Source organism: Protopterus annectens, chromosome 5.part0, assembly GCF_019279795.1.
Source record: "Protopterus annectens isolate FY-2018-M chromosome 5.part0, PAN1.0, whole genome shotgun sequence".
NCBI classification, from domain to species: Eukaryota; Metazoa; Chordata; order Ceratodontiformes; family Protopteridae; genus Protopterus; species Protopterus annectens.
This window is the reverse complement of record NC_056735.1, coordinates 1,452,185,701-1,452,208,131: the sequence shown is the minus strand read 5'-3', so window position 1 is coordinate 1,452,208,131 and position 22,431 is coordinate 1,452,185,701. Positions and strand designations below refer to the sequence as shown.

The 22,431-nt window shown below is 42.1% G+C and overlaps 1 protein-coding gene across 1 annotated transcript in view; it reads left to right on the top strand.

The window, feature by feature from the left end:
- Positions 1-22,431, top strand: part of SESN3 (sestrin 3) — a 771,776-nt gene that overhangs the window by 248,898 nt on the left and 500,447 nt on the right. The window lies entirely within an intron of this gene.

Below are 22,431 nucleotides of genomic sequence, written 5' to 3'. Positions count from 1 at the left end.
TCTTATCTTGGAAAACTGCCTTCCTGCTAGCAATCACTTCAGCAAGAAGGGTATCCGAGTTACAGGCATTAATGGCAGTGCAGCCTTTCCTTATCTTTCACCAGGACAGAGTGTCTCTGAGAACCAATCCTACTTTTATGCCAAAGGTGGTATCCAGGGTATCCTTGAACCAAGCTATTCATTTACCTACATTCTTCCCTAACCCACAGAACAGGGGGGAAAAACTACTACACACCGTGGATGTACACAGACAACTGCGCTACTATCTGGACAGAACTAAGGCCAGCAGAAAAACTGACCAGCTTCTGGTAGCATATGCAACAGGAGTGCAAGGAAAAGCAATTTCAAAACAGGCAATCTCAAAATGGATAGGAAATTGCATTCGATTCTGCTACTCATTTCATGGAAAGACAGCTCCTGAAAATATCAGGCCTCACTCCACAAGAGCCACAGCCACCACTACAGCTTTCCTATGAGGAGTGGCTACCAAAGACATTTTAGAAGCTGCTACTTGGAGCTCCGTGCATACATTTGCCAAGCATTACAATCTTCCTTTATACTCCAGATCCCGAGCAGGTTTTGCAACTGCAGGTTTACAAGGGATCTTAACTACACCATCATTATCTTAGTGCCCCCCAGTTTGGCTATGGTATTCTACCCATATGTTATGACTGCAGATGCATCCTTGAGGGACATAGTACAGTTTTGTACCTACCATAAATGTACATGTCCGATAGGTATGCATCTGCAGTCAGGATTACCCACCCTCCTTCCCCTCTGTGGTATTCCTAGGGTACTTACCCCTCTCTTAGCTAGCTGGGGGAATCCATTATGGTGTATTTGTTTGTATGTATATATGTATATATACTTTTTGATTTCTACTGTTTGGAATTTTCTACTTTTATGCAAATTTAGCCTTCCTAGAGGGCACCTGGCATCTGGGGCAAGAAACAGAGGAAAATGGCGTCGGCTGATGCCTTTATACCCCAGGAGCTATGACGTCGGGTGAAGTGCGACATCAGCTGAGGCCAGACCCAGACTTTGGAATCCGGCCGACCGAAGGGCTGCCTGAGGCAGGACAACCCATATGTTATGACTGCAGATGCATACCTATCGGACATCTACATTTATGGTAGGTACAAAACTGTACTTTGCCTTTTCTACTGCTTATCAATCTCTTGACTATCATCCCCTTGCTCCCAAAAAATGATGGGTTTTATAAAGTACCTGAGGACTGCAAGTCCTCTGCGTGTCCTTCTGCTGATTGGTGTCTGTGGCTTCTGAAAAGCCTTGCAAATTGTTGCCTTCCACTAAATTGCTCCTATCTGATAAGGATAACAGAACCATGGAGAGACTGGGTAAGAAGGTATATAATTCTGCTACCTTGGTATTTAGAGTTGTTAACTGTCAGACACATATGACTTTATGCATTTTTTTTCTTTTCTCTGCCAAACCTGTAAGTCTATTTCTGATCTCCTTGATTCTGAGGGGAAGACCTTCTGCCCTTGCTTTGCTTGTGACATCCTCCCAAGTAGCTCATTACTCCAGTAAATGCAGCTTGTGCTTCATCCAGGGATTCTGCTTTTCGATCTGTTTTGAGGAGGTATTCTTTGCTCAGACTTCAGCTTTTGCCTGATGATATCAAAGCTAAACTGATGGTTGCTCCTCTGGATAATAAACATTTGTTTGGTGGTGCTGCTGTAGAGTTGAGTCCCTTCAAGAAAAGGGCAAGGCTTTACAGGAGTTGAAGCATATTTTTGCTTCCATGCGCGCAAGTTTCAGAGAAATTACACTAATAAGCCTGCCTTTGTTAGTAGACCATATCACCCTCTCCCTGGGTGAAAAGGTTGGTAGAAGGGCTCCCCCTGCTAAGACTACCTAAACTCCTTCTACTCAGAAGTCTCCTTTTTCTGACCATCCAGATGCTGTCTGACTATCCTTTTCTTCTCAATCACATTCCTCTTTCTCTGCATCTTTCCCTGTCCCTTGCTGTTTGGGTAAAGGACACCCAATACTCCTGGGTTGTTTCCATAATTCACCAGGGTTGTTACATGGCTTGGAAATCTCTTCCCCCCACCCTTTTTGGGCATTCCCCAGCCTCCTGAGGAACAACTGCCCTGTTTTCCCAGAGATGCTTCAGGGCTTGTTGGGTCAAGGAAGAATTCAAGAAAAAAAGAAATACAGAGGACCTGAAGCAAAATCTGCTACAAAAGGTAACAAAAAAAAACACTGACTGGGAAAAGTACTGTAGCTGTTCAGCAAAAAGAAGTGCAAACTCTAGACATGACTTCCAGTAACCTAAAGGAAAGTATAAAGCAAATGAATACAGACCTGACTAAAATAAATGAAACACTGGAGTATCTCAACTCAAACAATAAAAGTCTGGAAAGAAAATGGAAGAAGCTTTAAACAGATTCTCAGATGAGAAGATAAAATTCTAAAACTCAGGCTGAAATGAAGAAAAGGCTGGCTGAATATGAAACTGCCCAAGAAGAGGTGTTTCAAAAAATAATAGAATTAGAGGACGGGGCACATAGAGAAAACTTGACATTTTTCTGCTGTACCTGAGAAGCTGGAAAGAACAGACTGTATTAATTTCATTAAAGCACAAATAAGCAACTGGACTAGTATTCCACAACAGGAGTTGTTAATTGAAAGGGCACATTGTGTGTACCCTCCAAACCTGGCTGTTGGAAAACAACCTAAACTTTTAACAATAAAAATGCAATCTTACCAGGAGGAGTTGATTTTGATGAATCTGTGCTGGAAGGACAAAGTACTAAAAGTGGGAGACAGCAGAGTGTTTGTGGAGAGTGACTACTCATTGTGCACCAGGCAGAAAAGAAATACATTTATTCCATTATATAGGAAATGAGAAACAGGCATGAGATTCAAATTGCCATACCTAGCTATCTTCAAAATATTTTTCCCTGGAGGAACAAAAACATTTTTTGATGAAGTACATGCTAAGGAAGAAATAGAAGTCTTTCTGACAAAAAGTGAGCTGTGAAACAAAATGAGGTGGTTCTTCTGGTAATAAAGGCCACAGATAAACTGGGTCAGTGAAACCTTTCCCAGTGTTTCAACGGAAAATGCTTGAGAGAGGGGAAAAAAGCACAGGAGTGGACTAAAATCAAAAGTGCACTGGAGATGAAACTTGTAGGGGACTCTAAAACATATGCCCTACTTCATGTCATTAACATTTGGAGACTAAAATCAGTACCTTGGGAATTGACAAATGTGTGATTACAAAGCAATCATTTTATTTGTGAAACAGGACAGAAAAATAAAATCTGGAAATATAGGACTTTTCGGACTTTTTTAAACTTGTAGGGGACTCTAAAGCAGAACACTAAATCTTAACTATCATACTAACCCACTAAACCTACCTTTTATGTTAACTAGCCTTTAAAACTATCCCTCTATTGACTTCTTTTTCTTAGCTTTCAACCAGTTCACTGTATACCAGAAAAACAATTCTTGTAAATTACTGTTTCTCTCTAAAATTGTAATCCTACAGTTTATAATTTTTTCTCAGTAATGTTGTACAGTATTGTACTGTAAATTCTTGTAAAACACTTGGTATTCTGTACATATATAATGTCTTGTGGAGCTTTTCCCCCTGGGCCTCTGCTGAAAATGAGATTATGTTCTTCGTGTTTCACTGTTGCAGTCATAACTGTAGGGTACTCCTGCCGGCAGGCAGCCCGAGGTCGGCCAGAATATCAAAGTCTGGGTCCGGCGTCTGCTGCATCAGCAAGAACCCTGACGTCAGAACGCATGGGTATAAAGCTGACAGCCGACGCCATCTTCTCCAGTCTTTCTTGCCGTGCGGTGCAAAGCAGTTCGCTAGTTGTTGGTTGGCGTTTTCAAGACAACGTGGTGTAATTGTCGTCGGTCCGAAGTTTTCTACTTCTCTTCTCAAAGCTAAGTACCCCGTTGGGGAAACCTTTTTCTTGCTCCTCCGATGTCAGAAAAAGTTAATAATTGTGTAGCGTGTGGAAAACAAATACCTCATAAAGATTTCCACTCTTACTGTCTTCCTTGCTTAGGCCCTGACCATGACTTTTCTTGCTGTCGGTTCTGTGCCAGGTTTAATTCTCGCACTATCAAGCGTAGGTACGATTGGGCCTTGAATTACTTCGGTAGACGATTTAATTATAGGATGTCGTCGGATACTTTACCGACTACCGGAATACAGAAGAAACGCAAAGACAAGGACAGGCCTCCGAGGTCCAAGCAGGATACTTTGCAGCCGGAGACAGCTTCGGGTTCGGCGGTAGTCAGTGAGGCGCTTTTGCAGCCCCTGTCGTCCGCCTCTTCAGAACCGATGGCCGACACGGACTCCCATGGGGAGCCATCTAGGCCTAGTAATTTGTCTGCTGCAGGACCTTCGGACGTCGCTCCTTCAGATGGGTCCGGAACCGCTGTGCAGGTACCGGCTTCTGAGGGGGTCTTCAGGCCTTCACATATTACTGTTTCCACAAAGACAAAGGCTAAGTCAAAGACTCCTGTTAAACCCAGACTTTCTGCTCAAGCTTCTTCGGATTCAGCTCCTAAGACTCGGAAGCAATTACTACGGATGGCTGAGGATTTATTGACAATGATTAGGGGCTCTCACTCTCCTCCTGAGAAAAGGCCTAGACAGGATATCCCTTATGATTCCTCTGATCAGGCTTCTGTATCTTCAGTTTCTTCCTCTGATCAGGATTATTCTTTTCCTCCTTATGAGGATTTGGATGCAGAGGATTCTGTTCCCTCTGCCTCTCCCCCTGAAGATTTCTCTTTTGGGGAAACCTTGCATGAGATGAGGGAGCATTTTCATTGGGAAGGTCAGGATTATTCTGCTTCCAAAAAGAGACTTAGGGAATTTCTTCTTCTCCCTCAACACAGGCCTTTAGCTATTCCTCCTGTACTTGACATTGTGGATGATGCCTTCTCTGAAGCTAACTTGAATCCTGATTCCATGCCGCCTGCTCCTTCTAAGCCTGATAGATTTTACAGGGTCCCTGATTCCCATCAATTCTTATTTAAGAACCCTTCTGCTGATCCTGAAACTATTTTGCAGGGTTCCAAGGCTGCTAAGGCCGCCTCCTCTAAGAATCCTATCCCCTCTGAAAAGGATTCTTGTGCCCTGGACAGGTGGGGCAAAAAGGTTTATACTTCAGCTACCCTTTATATTAGAGCTTTAAATTGCCAGTTTCACATGTTTAAGTATCAACAGTTTCTTTTATCTGTTTTAAAACAAAGGCTTTCTACCTTTCCTGCATGTGCTGAGGACAAGGAATTACAGGATGTGTTGCATGCAACTGAACAAGTTAGCAAACATAGTTTACATTGTGGTTTTGATGCCTTAGAGGCTTCCTGCAGGGCTGCTGCCTCTGGTACCATTATCAGGAGACATGCTTGGCTTCGTGAGCAGAATTTACCTGAACAAGTTAAGGCTAAATTGCTAGATGCCCCTGTTCAGCATGATGTCTTATTTGGATCTAAGGCTGAGGAGGTTATTAAAAACATGGAAGAAAAAGCCAAGTCTATGCAGACTGTAAAAGACTTTTTGCAAGTACAGCCTCCTAGATTTTCTAGAAATTGGCCCTCCAAAAATTGGTCTTTTCCCACTTCTGATGGGCCTCAAGGGGGAAGATATAGACGCTCCAGAGGTCGGGCGCATGCTCAGGCCTCTTACAGATCTAGACAGTGGACTGCTTCTTCACCTAGAAGGGGAGAAGACAGAACTCAAACCCAAAGAAAGCAGACCCAATGACTCCCTCTGTTGGGCTACATGTCCTCCTTCCCTGGATGCCCCTCTTGGAGGAAAACTTTCTCTTTTTTACTAAAATTGGACTCTCATTACCCAGGACAAATGGGTATTAGACGTGATTTTGAAAGGCTACAGATTCCACTTTCACACTCTGCCAAGGCCTTCCGGCTGGCCAGATCTGCCAAAACATCAATGGACAGAGGCCTTAAATCAAGTGGACGCTTTATTAGCCTTAAGAGCCATAGAAACCTGTTCCACCTCTAGAGGTGGGGAAAGGTTTTTATTCGACTTTTTCTGGTCCCAAGAAAACAAAACTCCTGGAGACCTATTCTGGACCTCTCAATATTAAACACCTTTTTGGAAATTCCAAAATTCAAGATGCTTACTCTTCAACAACTTCTCCCAATGCTCTCACAAGATGCTTGGATGGTAACATTGGACTTAAAAGAGGCTTACTTACATGTCCCCATAAGGCAACAATGCAGAAAGTACCTCAGATTCAAGGCAGGCTCGAGACACTTCCAATTCTCTGTACTGCCATTTGGCTTATCTACTGCGCCCAGAGTTTTTACCAAATGCCTGGCTCCAGTAGTAGCTTACTGCAGACTTCAGGGATTCAGATTTACCCCTATCTGGACGACTGTCTAATTCAGGCAGACAGTAAAGACCTTTTACTTCAACACCTGCATTTTGTTCAACGTCTTCTCCTACTACTGGGATTCTCAGTGAACACAAAAAAGTCACATTTGATTCCTTCTCAACGAATGCTCTTTTTGGGAGCTCTTCTAGACACAAGTTTACAGATGGCCTTTCTTACTCCAGAAAAACAGTTACAGCTGGCTTCAATCTTCAAGACCTTGGCAACCTTGACTCAGCTCACTGCAAGGAAATTCCTGCAGGCTTTGGGCTACATGGCCTCTTGCATCCTGTTGATTCCAAATGCAAGGCTTCACATGAGGAAACTTCAATGGTACCTAAAGAGTGTATGGTCTCAGCATTGCCACAGTCTGGATACAATGATTCCACTGATTCCCTGCCTCCAGAAGGAATTCCTTTGGTGGTCCAGGGCGTGTGTTTTGAACGAAGGGAAGCCCTTTCGTCTTCCTCAACCTACTCTGATCATAACCACGGACGCCTCGGATTATGCTTGGGGAGCTCATTTTCTAGACAAATGCCAACAGGGCTCTTGGACAAACAAACACCTTCAATGGCACATCAACTTGAAAGAAATGTTGGCAGTCCAAAATGCTCTTCTAGCCTTCCAGACTCTTTTAAAGCCAGGACCTCTGCTAATTCGAACAGACAATACCACAGTCATGTGGTACATAAACAAGCAAGGGGGCTCTCACTCTTACCCCCTTTGCAGACTTGCCATGACTTTATGGGACACAGTCCTAAATTTGAATCTGGATCTTCAGGCACAGTTCATTCCAGGAAATCAGAATCTCTTAGACAGCCTAAGCAGAAACATTTTGGATCCTCACGAATGGATGTTGGACCCCAACTTACTCAGCAAGATAACTGCAGTTTGGGGCTGTTCTCAGATCTGTTTGCGTCCCATCTCAACCATCAGTTGCCTCTCTTTTGCACCAGGTCCTTCCACAAGACGGCTTGGAAAGTGGATGCCCTGTCCTTCAGCTGGAGGAATCTTTCGGGATATGCCTTCCCTCCTCTTCCTCATCTGCCTCGGGTATTACTAAAGATAAAGCTGGACAAACCCAGACTGATCATTTTGATAGCTCCAAATTGGCCTAGTCAGTTTTGGTATCCAACTCTACTGCACCTTTGCTTGGAACCTCCTTGGAGTCTTCCTCTGACCCATTCTCTACTGTCCCAGCATCAGGGTCAGGTATTTCACCCTCAAATCAAGACTGTCTGCCTGGCAGCTTGGCTCATCAAAGGCAATTGATTTCTTCTCTTCCTAGACAAGTTTTGGATATTCTTTTGGAAGCTAGGCGTCCTAGTACAAGGAAATCTTATGCTTCTAAATGGAAAAGATTTTGTATTTGGATGCAGGATCGTGGTTGTGATCCTTTTTTACCTGATATTCCCTCTATTTTACTTTATCTCTCAGACCTTTTGATTAAAGGTCTTTCCTTTTCTTCCATTAAAATTCATGCTTCTGCTATTTCGGCTCATTTCAATTGTGATCCTCCCATTTTTTCCCACCAGTTGGTTAGACAATTTCTGAGAGGAGCTAAGAATTTAAGACCTCCTAGATCTCCTCCTGTTCCTCCTTGGGATCTCAACTATGTCTTGGAAAAGCTTACTTTGCCTCCTTTTGAGCCTGCTGCCTCTGCGGATATCAAGTTCTTATCCTGGAAGACAGCTATCTTGTTGGCCTTGACTTCTGCCAGAAGGGTGTCTGAGTTGCAAGCCCTCATGGCCGTGGAACCATACCTCATCTTCCATCAGGACAGAGTTTCCTTGAGGACCAATCCTACTTTTATGCCTAAGGTAGTTTCTAGAGTGGCTCTAAATCAGACTATTCACCTTCCTACCTTTTTCCCAAAACCCCAAAATAAGGGGGAAAGGATTTTGCATTCATTGGACGTACACAGGCAACTACGTTTTTACCTGGACAAAACTAAAGATTTCAGAAAATCGGATCAATTGCTTATCTCATTTGCTTCCAGTTCTCTAGGTAAAGCTATTTCTAAGCAAACTATTTCCAAATGGATTGCTCATGGAATAAGATATTGTTACTCTCTTTATGGAAAACAGATTCCAGGTACTGTCAGGACTCATTCTACTAGAGCAGCTGCCACTTCAGCAGCCTTTCTCAGAGGAGTTCCTACTAAGGACATTCTGGAGGCTGCCACTTGGAGCTCTGTGCATACCTTTTCCAAGCACTATAACCTCCCTTTGTACTCTAAGTCTAGGGCAGGCTTTGCCTCTGCTGTTTTGCAGGGTCTTCTAGCTGCTCCTTCTTCTTCATAACCTCCTCCCGTGTTCTCAGCTTTGGGATTCTACCCTACAGTTATGACTGCAACAGTGAAACACGAAGAACATAGTACAGTTGTGTATACCATAAATGTAGATGTTCGAGTGTCTTCACTGTTGCAGTCGGTGTTTCCCTCCCTCCAGACCCCTCTTGTTTCTTTTCCACTACCTTTCTGGTGTATTTGTGTTTCCCTTGGGACACCTTTTGGTTTTATGGGGGCTTCTGACATCAGGGACAAGAAAGGCTGGAGAAGATGGCGTCGGACCCAGACTTTGATATGCTGGCCGACCTCGGGCTGCCTGCCGGCAGGAGTACCCTACAGTTATGACTGCAACAGTGAAGACACTCGAACATCTACATTTATGGTAGGTATACACAACTGTACTTTCCTCATGTTTCACTGTTGCAGTCCTCACATATGGTTACCCGGCTCCCGGTAGCCCTCAGTTGGCCCGAATACCAGAGTCCTTGGTATACGACGTCTGCTGATGCCGGTTGTAAAACTGATGTCAGTACGTCCAGGTATAAAGGGAGGCAGCTGACACCATTTCCTCAGTCTTTCTTGCTGCGGAGCCCGAAGCAGATGCAATTCGCACTAGTGCCGGTCGGCCGTTTACCTTCGTTTCATTTTCCGACTACCACATTGAAGACGCCTTCAGATAAGTACCCCGTTGGGGATCCTCTTCTCTTGCTTTAACGAATGTCAGATAGTTAATAACTGTCTTGCCTGTGGAAAACTGATTTTGCACCGTGATTTCCATTCCTGTTGTATAACTTGTTTGGGCCTAAGTTCGTCAGTATGGCGTCTTCTGGTCTCCCGACTTCGGATCTTCCTAGGAAACGCAAAGACAAGGACCACGACAGGCCTAGGGTTAAATCTACTGACGCACCGGTAAAATTGGTAGTCAGCACAGCGGTAGTCAGTGAGGCACTTTTGCAGCCCCTGCAGTCTGCAGATTTTCAGCCACAAGCCTCTGCCGAGACCTTCACGGAGTCCTCCATGCCACAGGCTGCTATTTCGTCTACAGATCCTCTACCTGTCACTGCCTCAAATGGGTCTGGAGCTGCTTTGCAGGCACTGGCTTCTGACACCTCTTCTTTTCGACATGACACCAGAACCAGACCGACTACCTTAGCTCAGACTTCTGCAGTTGCTAGGCCTCCCAAGTCCCTCCGGATTGCTAATAATCCGTCCAGCCGCAAACCTAGTCGCAAACAGGCATCGGCCTTCCCTCCTGTACCTCAGTCCCAGTTGGTAAAGATGTCTGGTGATCTTCTTTCCCTGATTAGGGGCTTTCACCCCCCCTTTCAAAGAGGGTTAGGGAATTATCTCCTGGTGTTTTGTCTCTCAGATTCTGAGATTTCCAGTATGTCTTCTGGTGAAGAAAGAAATTCTTAACTTTTTTCTGCCTTTGAGGATTCTGATGCTGAGGACTCTATCCCTTCTGCCTCCCCTACAGAAGATTTTTCCTTTGCGGATACTTTGAATACTCTTAAGGAGCATTTCAAACGGGAATGTCAGGATTTTCCACAGTCTAAGAAAAGAATCAGGGAATTTTTAGATTTGCCACAGCATAAGCCTCTGGCTATATCTCCAGTTCTGGAAGTTGTGGATGATGTTATCGTGGAAAATTCTTTAACTCCTAATTTTGTTCCTCCTGCCCCAGAAAACTGGATAGATATTACAGGGTTCCTGAATCTCATAAATTCCATTTCAGAAACCCTACTGCTGATCCAGAAATTATTTCTCAAGGTCCCAAGGGTGTTAAGGCTACTATTACTAGAAACCCTGTGCCTTCTGATAAGGAAACTAGGGCCTTGAACAGGTGGGGTAAAAAAGTCTGTACTTCAACTCTTGCCATTAGATCCGTGAATTGTTTTTTTCGCATGATTAAGTATCAGCAGCATACGTTGGAGGCTATTAAGGCTAAACTTGGAGATATTCCCTCCATGACAGAAAACAAAGATTGACAAGACTTACTGAATTCTTTCAGTTTAGTTAATAAGCATTCACTTCATTTAGTTAATAAGCATTTACTTCATTGTGGTTTTTGACACTTTGGAGGCTTCCTGCAGAGCAGCAGCCACTGGTTCTGTTATTAGAAGGCATGCTTGGCTCAGGGAGCAGCCTCTTTCTGAACCTGTTAAGTCTAAATTGCTGGATGTTCCTTTGCACAAGGACTATATTTTTGGTAATAAAGCTGAGGGACGTACTAAAAAAATTGGAGAATAAGGCAAAAATCTATGCAAGCTGTAAAAGATTTCCTTCAGGTTCAGCCTCCTCGGTTTAGAAGGCATTATCCTTCCAAGAATTGGTCTTTCCCTGATCCTGACAAGTAGGGTCACTGTAGGCCCTAAGGGTTTCAGATCTTCCAAATGGCAGGCTTCTGCCCCTCAAAGGGCTAAACAATGGCATTCTTCTTCTGCTAAATCAGGGAGTTCTAAGCCAGCTTCCCAAAACAAGCATCATGAATGACACCGGCCTTCTAATGCCTACCTCTGGACCTTGGGTTTCCTTTGGGAGGAAGGTTAGCCAGGTCTGCAGAGGTGTGGTCTACAGGCGACAAATGGGTGCTCAATATAGTAAACCAAGGTTACAAGTTTTACTTTCACACCTTCCCTATTTTAAAAGGGTACCCAGACATACCCAAAACTCTCAAGGCAGAGGTAGAAACTCAAATTTCTTCCCTACTCACTATGGGGGCCATAGAACCAGTTCCTGCAAATCAGGCAAGCTTAGGTTTTTATTCAAGGCTTTTTCTGGTACACAAGAATTGGGGGCACCTGGCACCCTATTCTGGATCTGTCTATTCTAAGCACTTTTCTGGTGATTTCCAAAGTCAAAATGCTCACCCTTCAACAATTGCTACCAATGCTGGGCAAGGATTCATGGATGTAACTTTGGATCTCAAGGAGGCTTATCTGCACATCCCAGTAAGGGAAAGTTGCAGGCAGTTCCTTCGCTTCGGGGGTGGGGAGCAATACTTTCAATTCTCTGCATTGCCCTTTGGCTTATCTGCTGCTCCCAGAGGTTTTACAAAGTGCCTGGCTCCAGCCGTTGCTTTTTGCAGGCAGAGAAACATTCAAATTTATCCTCATCTGGACGACTGTCTCATTCAAGCAAACTCCCCAGAACAATTAGAAAAGGATTTAGATTTCATGAAGAACACTCTCACCTCTTTGGGTTGCACTCTCAACGAAAAGAAGTCAAAGTTGGTTCCTTCAAGGGAGATTATTTTCCTGGAAGCGAGTCTGAATACAGCCACCCAGATGATATTCCTCCCTGAACAGAAGCAAGAAGATCTTTCCGCTTACTTCATGAACTTGGCAAGCATGAACCAGCTGTCTGCAAGGCAATTCCTGCAAGCACTGGGGTACATAGCTTCATGTATTGTGATGATCCCATATGCAAGGCTGCATATGAGAACTTCGATGGTACCTCAAGAACCTTTTCGTGTCACACACAGGACTTGGACTTGATTCTTCCCCTGATTCCCTGTCAACAAATGGAGTTCCTCTGGTGGGCAACAGCCTGTTCTCAGAACAAGGGTCTGCCTTTCTGTCCACCGCCTGTCAGCCAGACTGTCACCACAGATGCCTCAGATGTTGCATGGGGGGGGCTCATCTGGAGGGCAGGGGCATACTGGGGACTTGGAGCATCCAGCAGATTCATCTGCACATAAACTTAAAAGAATTGATGGCAGTGCAGCAGGCCTTGCTGGCTTTCAAGGACCTACTCTACCCTGGGACTCTCCTAATCAGGACAGACAATACCACAGTCATGTGGTACATCAACAAGCAGGGGGGGACTCACTCTTACCCCTTGTGCAGACAAAGCGTGAGTCTATAGTCCATAGCAGCATCCATGGGTTTACATCTAATAGCCCACTATCTTCCAGGGAGGCTAAACTCCTTGGCGGATCATTTGAGAAGACCTGTTCTGTATCCTCTCGAGTGGCAACTTAACAGGAACATTTTCCATCGCATCACTCATCATTGGGGCACCTCACAAGTAGATATTTTCTCCTCTCACACCAGTCATCTCCTTCCAACCTTCTGCACCAGGGAGTTTCACAACAAAGCTTGGAGGATGGATGTGTTGTCCTTCCCATGGACACATCTCTCAGTTTATGCATTCCCTCCTCTGCCTCTCCTTCCCAGAGTGCTGCTAAAGATAAGGGATGAAAAACCAAAGGCTATTCTGATAGCTCCAGATTGGCCCAGGCAGCATTGGTATCCCCTCTTTCGCAGTCTTTCCCAGGCTCAGCCTTGGCATCTTCCTCTGGTACCAGATCTGTTGGTTCAGGGAGGGGGAAAGTTCCTTCATTCTCATCTTCAAACTCTGTATTTAACTGCCTGGCTAATACCTTAAATCTTTCCCAACAGGTGGTTGAAGTTCTTCATGAGGCCAGGAGGCCTAGCACAAGAACATCCTATGCAGATCAATGGAAGAGATTTTGCTCTTGGATTCTAGCTAAAGGAGAAGATTCTTCTCATCCTTCTCTTTCACTCATTCTTTACTACCTAGCAGGATTGCTTAATGGTGAACTTTCTTTTTCTTCAATCAAAATTCACGCTTCAGCAATTTCGGCTCATTGTTCTTCTGAGCAACCCATTTTTTCTTACCCCATGATGAAACCGTTCCTGAGTAAGTAATCTTAGACCTGCCAGAAGAGCTCCTACTCCTGCTTGGGATCTTAATTATGTCCTGGAAAAACTTACTCTGCCTCCCTTTGAACCAGCTGCCTGTGCAGATTTGAAGTTTCTATCCTGGAAGACTGCTTTCTTTTTAGCCATTACTTCAGCTAGAAGGGTATCTGAGCTGTAAGCCTTAATGGCAGTAGAACCTTTCATTATTTTTCACTCAGATCGGGTTTCTCTGAGAACCAATCTATCCTTCATGCCTAAGGTAGTTTCCAGTTTAACCAGTCTATTCACCTGCCTACATTTTTCAACAATCCTCAAAATAAAGGGGAAAGGATTCTGCACTCTCTTGATGTGCATAGACAGCTGAGATCTTACTTGGGACTAAATCCTTTCGAAAATCTGAACCAGTTATTGGTTAGTTTTGCTCCTGGGGCTCAGGGTAAAGCTATTTCAAAACAAACCATCTCCAAATGGATTGCTCATTTTATTCACTTTTGTTACCTGCAGCATGGAAAGGTTCTCCCTCAGGGTATTGGGACCCATTCTACTAGAGCAGCTTCTACCTCTGCAGCCTTTCTGAGAGGTGTGCCTACTAAGGACATTCTAGAAGCAGCTACTTGGTCTTCTGTCCGTAGTTTCACAAAGCATTACAGTCTACCTTTGTTTTCTAAATCCAGGGCTGGTTTTGCCTCTGCAGTTTTGCAGGGACTCCTTACCAACCTTTAATCTGTGATCCTTCCTCCCCCTTTGTCTTCTTGCTGGGCTTTGGGAATCAACCCATATGTGAGGACTGCAACAGTGAAACACAAAGAACATAGTACATTTGTGTACACTTACCATAAATGTAGATGTTCGAGTGTATTCACTGTTGCAGTCCTGGTTTCCCACCCTCCTTTCCCCCTTTTTTCTTAAGGCAAAGACTATGGATTTTTATTTTTTGTATGACGTGTCCAGGGTGCTATCATTCTTGGATTAGCCTTCTTTTGGGGGCTCCTAATAGTTAAGGCAAGAAAAACTGAGGAAATGGCGTTGGCTGCCTCCCTTTATACTTGACATACTGACATCAGTTTTACAACCGGCGTCAGCAGATGTATACCAAGGACTGTGGTATTCGGGTCGACTGAGGGCTACCGGGAGCCGGGTAACCCATATGTGAGGACTGCAACAGTGAATACACTCCACATCTACATTTATGGTAAGTATACACAACTGTACTTTCCTGACCCAGTCGGACTTCCCAGGTCAACAAATGTCAATAAATAAATAAGCAAATGCCCTACTTTTATATCATTAATGTTCAGAAAAAAATACTTAGGAGAGGGGAAGAGGAGGGAGAGAGTTAACTGCATGTAAAACTAGGGAAGAGGAGGGAGAGAGTCAACTGCATGTAAAACTAATTTTTTTCTTAACAGTATTACTTAAGGGCTGCGTGATTTTTTTTCCACGTTATAAAGTAGTCTTTTCAGTTATTTTTAAGTGTAATGGGGATACTAATGTAAATAAGTGCTTCTGTTTATTCATTTTGTTTCTCTTGTCTCTCTCTCCTTTTTCAGTTTTAAGAAATGTAGGCACTACATTGTAAAAAAAAAAAAAAAAAAAAAGGATCTGGTTAAAAGAACACGATAAAAGAAAAATGAGTGTGCTTTTTTCTCATTCTTGCATAGGGAAATGACTGGGTTAAGGCCATTAGCTTTTATATAGTAACCTGTTTTAATAGAAAGTAAGTGAATAAAAAAGAATATTGTAAGGTCTTTTCTAGTAAACAGTCATGTGTCAGGTTTTCATGTCACTAGCAGACAATCTGATAGAGAAATGGCTTGGAGAAAATGTTTTCTGAAGGCATTCAGGTGTTTTCCCAGTTGGGAGAGCTATAAAGCTCAAGCAAAACCAGACAGCACTTAAAAGAATCACAGGCTGTACCATGTGACTTAACATGGATAATCTTTCTTTCTGTTTAGCTTGAATCTGTGTGTGGCTGTCAGTTTGGAACTTGTGCTCCTGTTAGGAGGGTAAAACTTCAATATTTGAAGATATAGATAATTTTGTGTGTTATTAAGTTAGTAGGTTTTAGGGGGTATTGGGTGCGTGTGTATTTTTATTTTTGGATGTTCAGTAAAACAAAAAATTCTGCAAGATGTGGTATAAGATCAAATGGAGATGACAAGAAACAATTATATAAAAGATTAACCTGCCAAAACAGTACATGCATATAACACAAAAGCTGGAATTAGGCATTTAACAAAAAAGCTGTTCTACATAAAAGTAGGAATAATTCTTCAAAAATGTTTTTCTATAATGTCTTTTTAAATGTTAGTGGTCTCACAGATAAATACAAAAAGAGAGAGTAGTTAATTTATATTAAAAATGTCGAGTGCAAATAGCTATGCTACAGGAGAGACAGTTGGAAAGAACTGAACATGTGAAGTTGATAAAGAAAGGTTTTCAGGATGGTTATTTTGCCGAATACCTGGGGCAAATGAAGAGATGAGCACTTATTAATTGCAAGAGGAGCTCCAATAGTAATAAAGATGACAATAATGGTAGATTTGTAGTACTAAGGGGCTACTGGCAAGGGAAGACGTTTACACTAGTATGTATTTATAGTCCACCGAAAACTGCTGTAATGAAGCTAAAGGAAATTCTGGAAGTAATCTGCTTTCAGCAAGCAATATTACTGGTAGGTGGGACTGAAATCTGATTTGCAACAGTGCAGATGTGTCTGAGGGGCTCAGAAAGGGAAATATAAGAAAGGAGGGTGAATTTTTAAAGACATTTATGAAAATATTTGGCATGGAAGATGTGAATTCAGTACTAGGAATTCGTTGTGAATTTGCATATTTCCCAAGATACAAAAAACTGGGCTAGGCTAGGTTAGATAGAATTTACATTTCACAGGGACATGTGCATTTAATTGAAGGTCTTGATATACACTCCATTACTATTACAGGTTATGCACCAATAGTAACTAAAATAAAAACACAAGGTAATGAAATAAAAAATGAAACCCTGGTGCTTTTCCACCTATCTATTGTAAACAGGGGAGTTTAAGGAATGGGTAGTAGAAATTATTCTGGAGCCCTTAGAGAAGATATAAACTTCTGAAAATTTAGCTAGGGAGTGGGATAAAATTAAAGTAGAATTTAAAAATGGGGTGGAAATGAAAGAAAGGGAGATATGGTTAAGAAATTAATATTTCAGTCCCAAGGGAGATATGGTTAAGAAATTAATATTTCAGTCCCGCTAAATCATTTTTAAGTATTGCAAAATGGGGGGAATTTCACAGAACAAAAAGGGCAGGAACTACAGAATGCTAAACAGAAAGGTATTACCTCAATAAAATGCATGACTTAGAAAGATTACTGTTAAGCAACTGTTTTTCAGAAAGTGCTTCACCAAGTTGAAAGTTTGTAACAGGGAAGGTAATGAGATCCTGTCGAGGTATTAGAAATATTTCAGAAATTCTATGAAAATGTTTGTGGCAATGTAAGTATTACCAGCTATGCCAGGAGAAATAGGGCAGTGGACGTGGAACGCATGCTAGCACAGCTAGCTGAAATTTATTAAAGAGTTGTATGTCATTTGTATATCTGATTTTTACAAATGTGTGTGTTGAAAAAAATGTGTTAGTAAAGTTGCATGTGTTAAAAATGTACCAACAGTGTGCCCTGCTGGACAGAAAAAGAAATATACATGTATTATTGTAACTGTTTCAATGTATAGGTTTTAACAGAGGATACTGGAAGAGATGAGGTTAATGTCAAACTTTGAAAATAGTTTGATATTAAATTACCTGTGTTAGGCCATAAAGATTGTATCTTACAGTGCTCAATGCAGCCCGAGACTAAAAATATGTACTAGGAAGCTTTCTGCATTGTCATTGGTGTGAACTAAGAGCTACTCTGGAAGGGTGGAGGTTTGAATAGTTACTTCCAGGAGCTGCAACATATCTTACCAATGCTCTGTGTGTGCATTATTGACGTGTGCTAAATTCTGATAGCATTTAGCCAAGGGGGAAGCATGGGAACCATAAGTCAGTGACCAGATGTATGTGTATGTCATTCTGTAATCGGTCACTAAAAATAATGTTTAATATTTGGTTTAACTGAAGTCTCGGGGCTCTCTCTGTTTTTGTAACTTTACAAATAAGGATCTCTCACCAACTTCATCTTGCCTTGCTCTAGTAAGTAACCAAGGAATAACTATTTTTAGATCAGTCAAGAAAATATAGTGAGATTAGCCAAGTATAGTTTTCTGTAACTGTGTGAACCTGTCCTGTCCACCAGTGTTATTTTTAATATTTCCTGTGATTGCATATCGATATTTAGTATTTTCACATTCTTTTATTATTTATTATTAAAAGTATTTAAAAGTTTCATTGTGGCTGGTCATTTACAGAATATTTTAGCGCATTGGCCAAACACTATAATTTCTATTAATATTAATTTCACTCAATATAATTGGGTACCCTTGCAAGAGTCTCAGAGTAGCTGGCTTTGGAGTGTCTTATGGTGGTGAAACTACCCTATACCCTGGACAGAAGGGGCACAGCTAGTACATCTGTGCCCTCCGTTCCTGTGTGCGTGTGTGTGCGTGTGTGTCAGCTGCTTGGAGCAGAAGCACAAATCACTGGTTTCACATAGAGAGTGGTGGAGAACTTGGCATGGACACACAACTGAGGTCTCATTTCTCTATAGCTGTGCCAGAGAGGTGTCGGACTGGGGACTTGGAGGGAGACAGAGAAACCCAGACCCCAGACCTTGTGTGTTTCCTGTGTGCTATTAAGAGAAACTGTGCTTGATGCAGATAGCTGCATCTGGAAATACTGGGTGTATCCATTTTTGTTCCAAGTGAACATCCCTCATCAGTGCCAGTGGTAAGGATTCAGGTGCCTTAACTACTAGCCCATAGTGGGGACGTCACAGTCTGTATAAAGCAGGGAGATGTGGAAGTCAAGAAAAGGTACAAATGGAAATGTGTATGGATGAATTAAATGTCCCAAGGCTATAGGGAGAGGAGGCTCAATTCCTAACAGTTAGAATAGGAAGAGAGGAGATAAAAATGTTGATGTATAACTAATCTACAGGAAAGTCCCCAGGAATAGATGGTATTCCTGTGGAAGTTTGGAAGCCAGGAGGGGAAAAAACTAATAAATATCTGGAAGGTTTTGTTTAGCAGTATTTTAGGAGGAAAAGTACCAACATTCTGAAAGAAAGCAGTAGGAGCTCTAATGCCTAAAGATGGTAAAGATCCATCAGATCCAGCTTCATACAGGCCCATTTCAATAGTAAATCATGATTATAAAGTGTTTGTCTATAGTGGCTAAATGAATGGCAAAAGTGGTGCCAAAATTGGTAGATATGGATCAGTGTGGTCTTTTGGAGGGGAGGCAAATGTTTGACAAGATACAGAGAACAGTGATGATCCAGAGGGAAGCAGAAGTGAAAGAAAAATACCACTTTTGCTGGTGGGTCTTTATGCAGAGAAAGCATCTGACAGAGTTAAGCTGGGATTTTATAAGAAGAGCAATGGAAGCATTAGGAGGATATATGAAGGATCAGAGGCAAATACTAAAGTGGAAGGGGTCCTCTCTGATCTCTGCTTGAGCAGAGGAACCAGGCAGGGGTGCCCTCTCTCCCCTTTATTTACATTATATTTAGAACCATTGACAAAGAAACTAAGAGACTCAGAAATTCAAGGATATAATTGGAATGGTAGTCAAGCTGGCTCTGTTTGCAGATGACATTATTTTATAACCGACAAAACCAGAAAGGGACATTACAGTGCTTTGGAACATATTGTGACAATTTCAAACCTTTGTGGAATACAAAATGAATAAAGCTAAAACAAAAGCATTAGCAGTAAATTATGTACCCACATATGAATTCGTTCAGCAATATCCATATTTATGGGGACATGATAAAATAAAGTATGGATTAAAAGTAATACTGGTGTGGCAGCTAAGGATATGTGGGAAGAGACTAAACAAAAGAAAATACAAAAACTGAAAAACTAGAAGCGCTGTTATATGGTACTGATAGTAAGATACAAGCAGTTAAAATGTTTTAGTCCCTTTAGTCTTATACACTGGTCAGGCATATTTTTATCAACCAGAAGAGAAGCTGTGGAAGCAACTAATAGAGTTGAAGGATTTTATCTGGCAGGGGAAGACTGCAAGAGTCAAGTGGTATCCCTTATTCTTTCAATAGAACAGGGTGGATTGGGATTATCTGAGTTGAAGGGGTATTTCAGAGCAACATAGCTAAGGCTCCCATATATAGCACAAGCAAAAAACAGTAAAAGTAGGAAGTTCAGGTAACCAGGAGAGACTTGGATTTTGGACGCAGACCTTTAAAGAGAACAATAATCCTACAGAATATTATATTCATAAAGTAGCAGAAAGTCTTCTGAGAGCAAAGCAAACACGGGAATGGAGAAAGGAGATTCTGCCAATAGGGATGATTGCAATTAGGGATACAGATAATAGCCAAGAGGGGGGTGGGAGTATATTGGAGAAAACTGGCAAAGGAACCAACTTATTGGGAGCAAATAACTACAGATGGAAAGTTAATAGATTGGAAAGACGTCAAGAACTTATTTGGACTGCAGGCTAGAGAATGCCTTACATATCAAAGATTGCTATTTGAGTATAGGCAAAGAGAAATAAGGAGTTCTAAATGAAAGACCAGCACTGGTAGAATTTTTAGTATAATCTAGAACAGAAGTTGCCAATAAGAAAGTAATTAGTAGAGCATATCAATTAGTGGAGGTTAGGAAGGATTGGAAAGAGATTAGATGAGCAATTCACAAAGAAACAATGGGGGAATATGTATGTCTCCCAAACATGCAACAAAATCTAGAAGATTTAGGATTTTTTTCCTCTAAATGTTTACATAGGTATTTTATATCCCCCAAGTAGACGTTGAAAAAATTTTTCGTCATGTAGACAGCAAATGTTGGAGTTGTGATGGGGGAAGAAAGAGGTAACTGGGAACATTATTTTCTAGGGGTAGGATGAGTTGGCAGTTCCCTGCAGATTACTCTGTCAGAGATGCTGGTTGAGCAAATTGGAGTAACTAGGGAAATTTTTTTTAGTTATGATACAGAATTAGAATGGCTTAGACATAGTAAGGCCTTACTGTGTCTAATTATGATGGCTGCCTAAAAAGCAATTGCTAAAAAAGGAAATCAGTCTAAACCAACTTTATCGAAGTAGCGAAGATGGTAACAGAGGTAAAACAACTGTAACTGGGATCTTTTTGAACAGGGTAGGAACAAATTACATAGGAAAAAGTGGGAAATGTAAGATCAGTACATGCAGAGGAGGAACAAGGTTTAAAAGAAGGCAGGGTTTGAATGAGCTATGTAATGGTTGACCAACAATGACTGGATGTGTTAAAAGCAATGTGTAATGTTTGCAGCTCCAGTTGAGTCGGCACAGATTGGAATGTATAATATTTGCAACTGAGATTGTTTTGCACTGGTTTTTCATTTATTTAAATGTAACATTGCCTATGCCATACATGATAATTTAATAAAGAGAAAAAAATTCAATAAGTTCCATTTCCTCAGACAGGGCAAATGGTCCCTAGGAAGGAATGCACCTGGAGACTCATTCTGGAGCTTTCTCAGCTAAACACCTTTTTGAAGGTCCCTTCCTTTTGGATGCTATCCTTTCAAACCTTCTTTCCTCTACTACTTTCTCAAGCTTTTCTAGTTTTCCTGTTCATCTGCCTTTCAGGAAGTTTTTTGCGTTTCTCCATTGTGGAATTTTCAGTTCTGTGCTTTGCTCTTTGGTCTCTCTACTGCCCCAAGAGTCTTTACCAAATGCCTTGCTCCTGTGATTGCTTTCTGCAGGTTAAGGGGGATACAGGTCTTTCCCTACCTGGATGACCTGCTTATTCAGGCCTTCTCTCAAGTGATCTTACTTCAGCATCTACACTTTACCATTTCTCTCTTGCAAAGTTGAGGGCTTACTGTAAATTTCCAAAAGTCATTCCTGACTCCTTCTCAGGATCATGTTTTTCTGGGTTGCAGGATCCAGACTACTCCAGTGCTGGCATCCCTGCCTCTTACCAAGGCCTTAACTCTCATTGCTCAGTCTCTCAGTCTGTGGGCTCTGGGTTACATGGGTTCCACCATTCCTATGCTGTTCCTAGCCAAGCTCCACATGAAAAAGCTTTAATGGTTTCTAAAGTCAGTTTGGCTCCAACATTCTCATCTTTTAGAATTTCTAATCCCCTTACTTCCATGCTTCAATCTGGAACTTCAGTGGTGGATTAATTAGTTGTCGCTAAACCCAAGGCTTCCTTATCCTCCATTTCCATCTCAGGAACTTTTCGCAGATGTTTTGGATGTGGCATCCTTTGTACCGCTGAAGGTACAGGGTTTTTGGTCTCTTCGCCAAAAGAAACATCACATCAGTGTCAAAGAGATGAGAGCTCTTTTTCTGGCTCTTCAGGTTTTTCATTCTCTTTCTTCCAGGGCCCCTCAAGATTCTCAGACAATTTCCACCAGTGGGATACTGCTGAACTAGATTGATTTGCTTCTCCTCTGAACAGGTCACTTCCCCTACTTTGTGCCAGAGTCCCATGCCCTCTGGCCTGGAAGGTGGGTGCCCTCCCTTTTTCGTGGAAGGGGATGTTTCTTTATGCCTTCCCTCCCCTTCCTCTCATTCCGAAAATCCTGTTAAAGATAAAACAAGATGCTCACTACATCTTGTTGGTGACTCCATTTTGGCCCAGACAGCACTGGCTCCCTCTTCTACATTTTGCCAAGGGCAATCATTATAACCTCACAGGGTAGATCTATTGACACAAGATAAGGGATCTGTCCTCCATCCCCACCTGTCAACTCTTCAGTTGACATTATGGGCAATAGGGTTTTGATCACCTTACAGACACTTTTTTTTTTTAGGACATGCTTCAGTTCCTGCAGGAGGTCAGGAAGCCCACTATTGGGAAATCTTGCATAGCTAAATGGAAAAGGTTTTCTGTTTGGTGTTTTTCTTGTAACCTGTGTCCACTTGCTGCAGATGTTTCTTTGATTCTCTCTCTTATTTGTGTGAATTCGTCAATGCTGG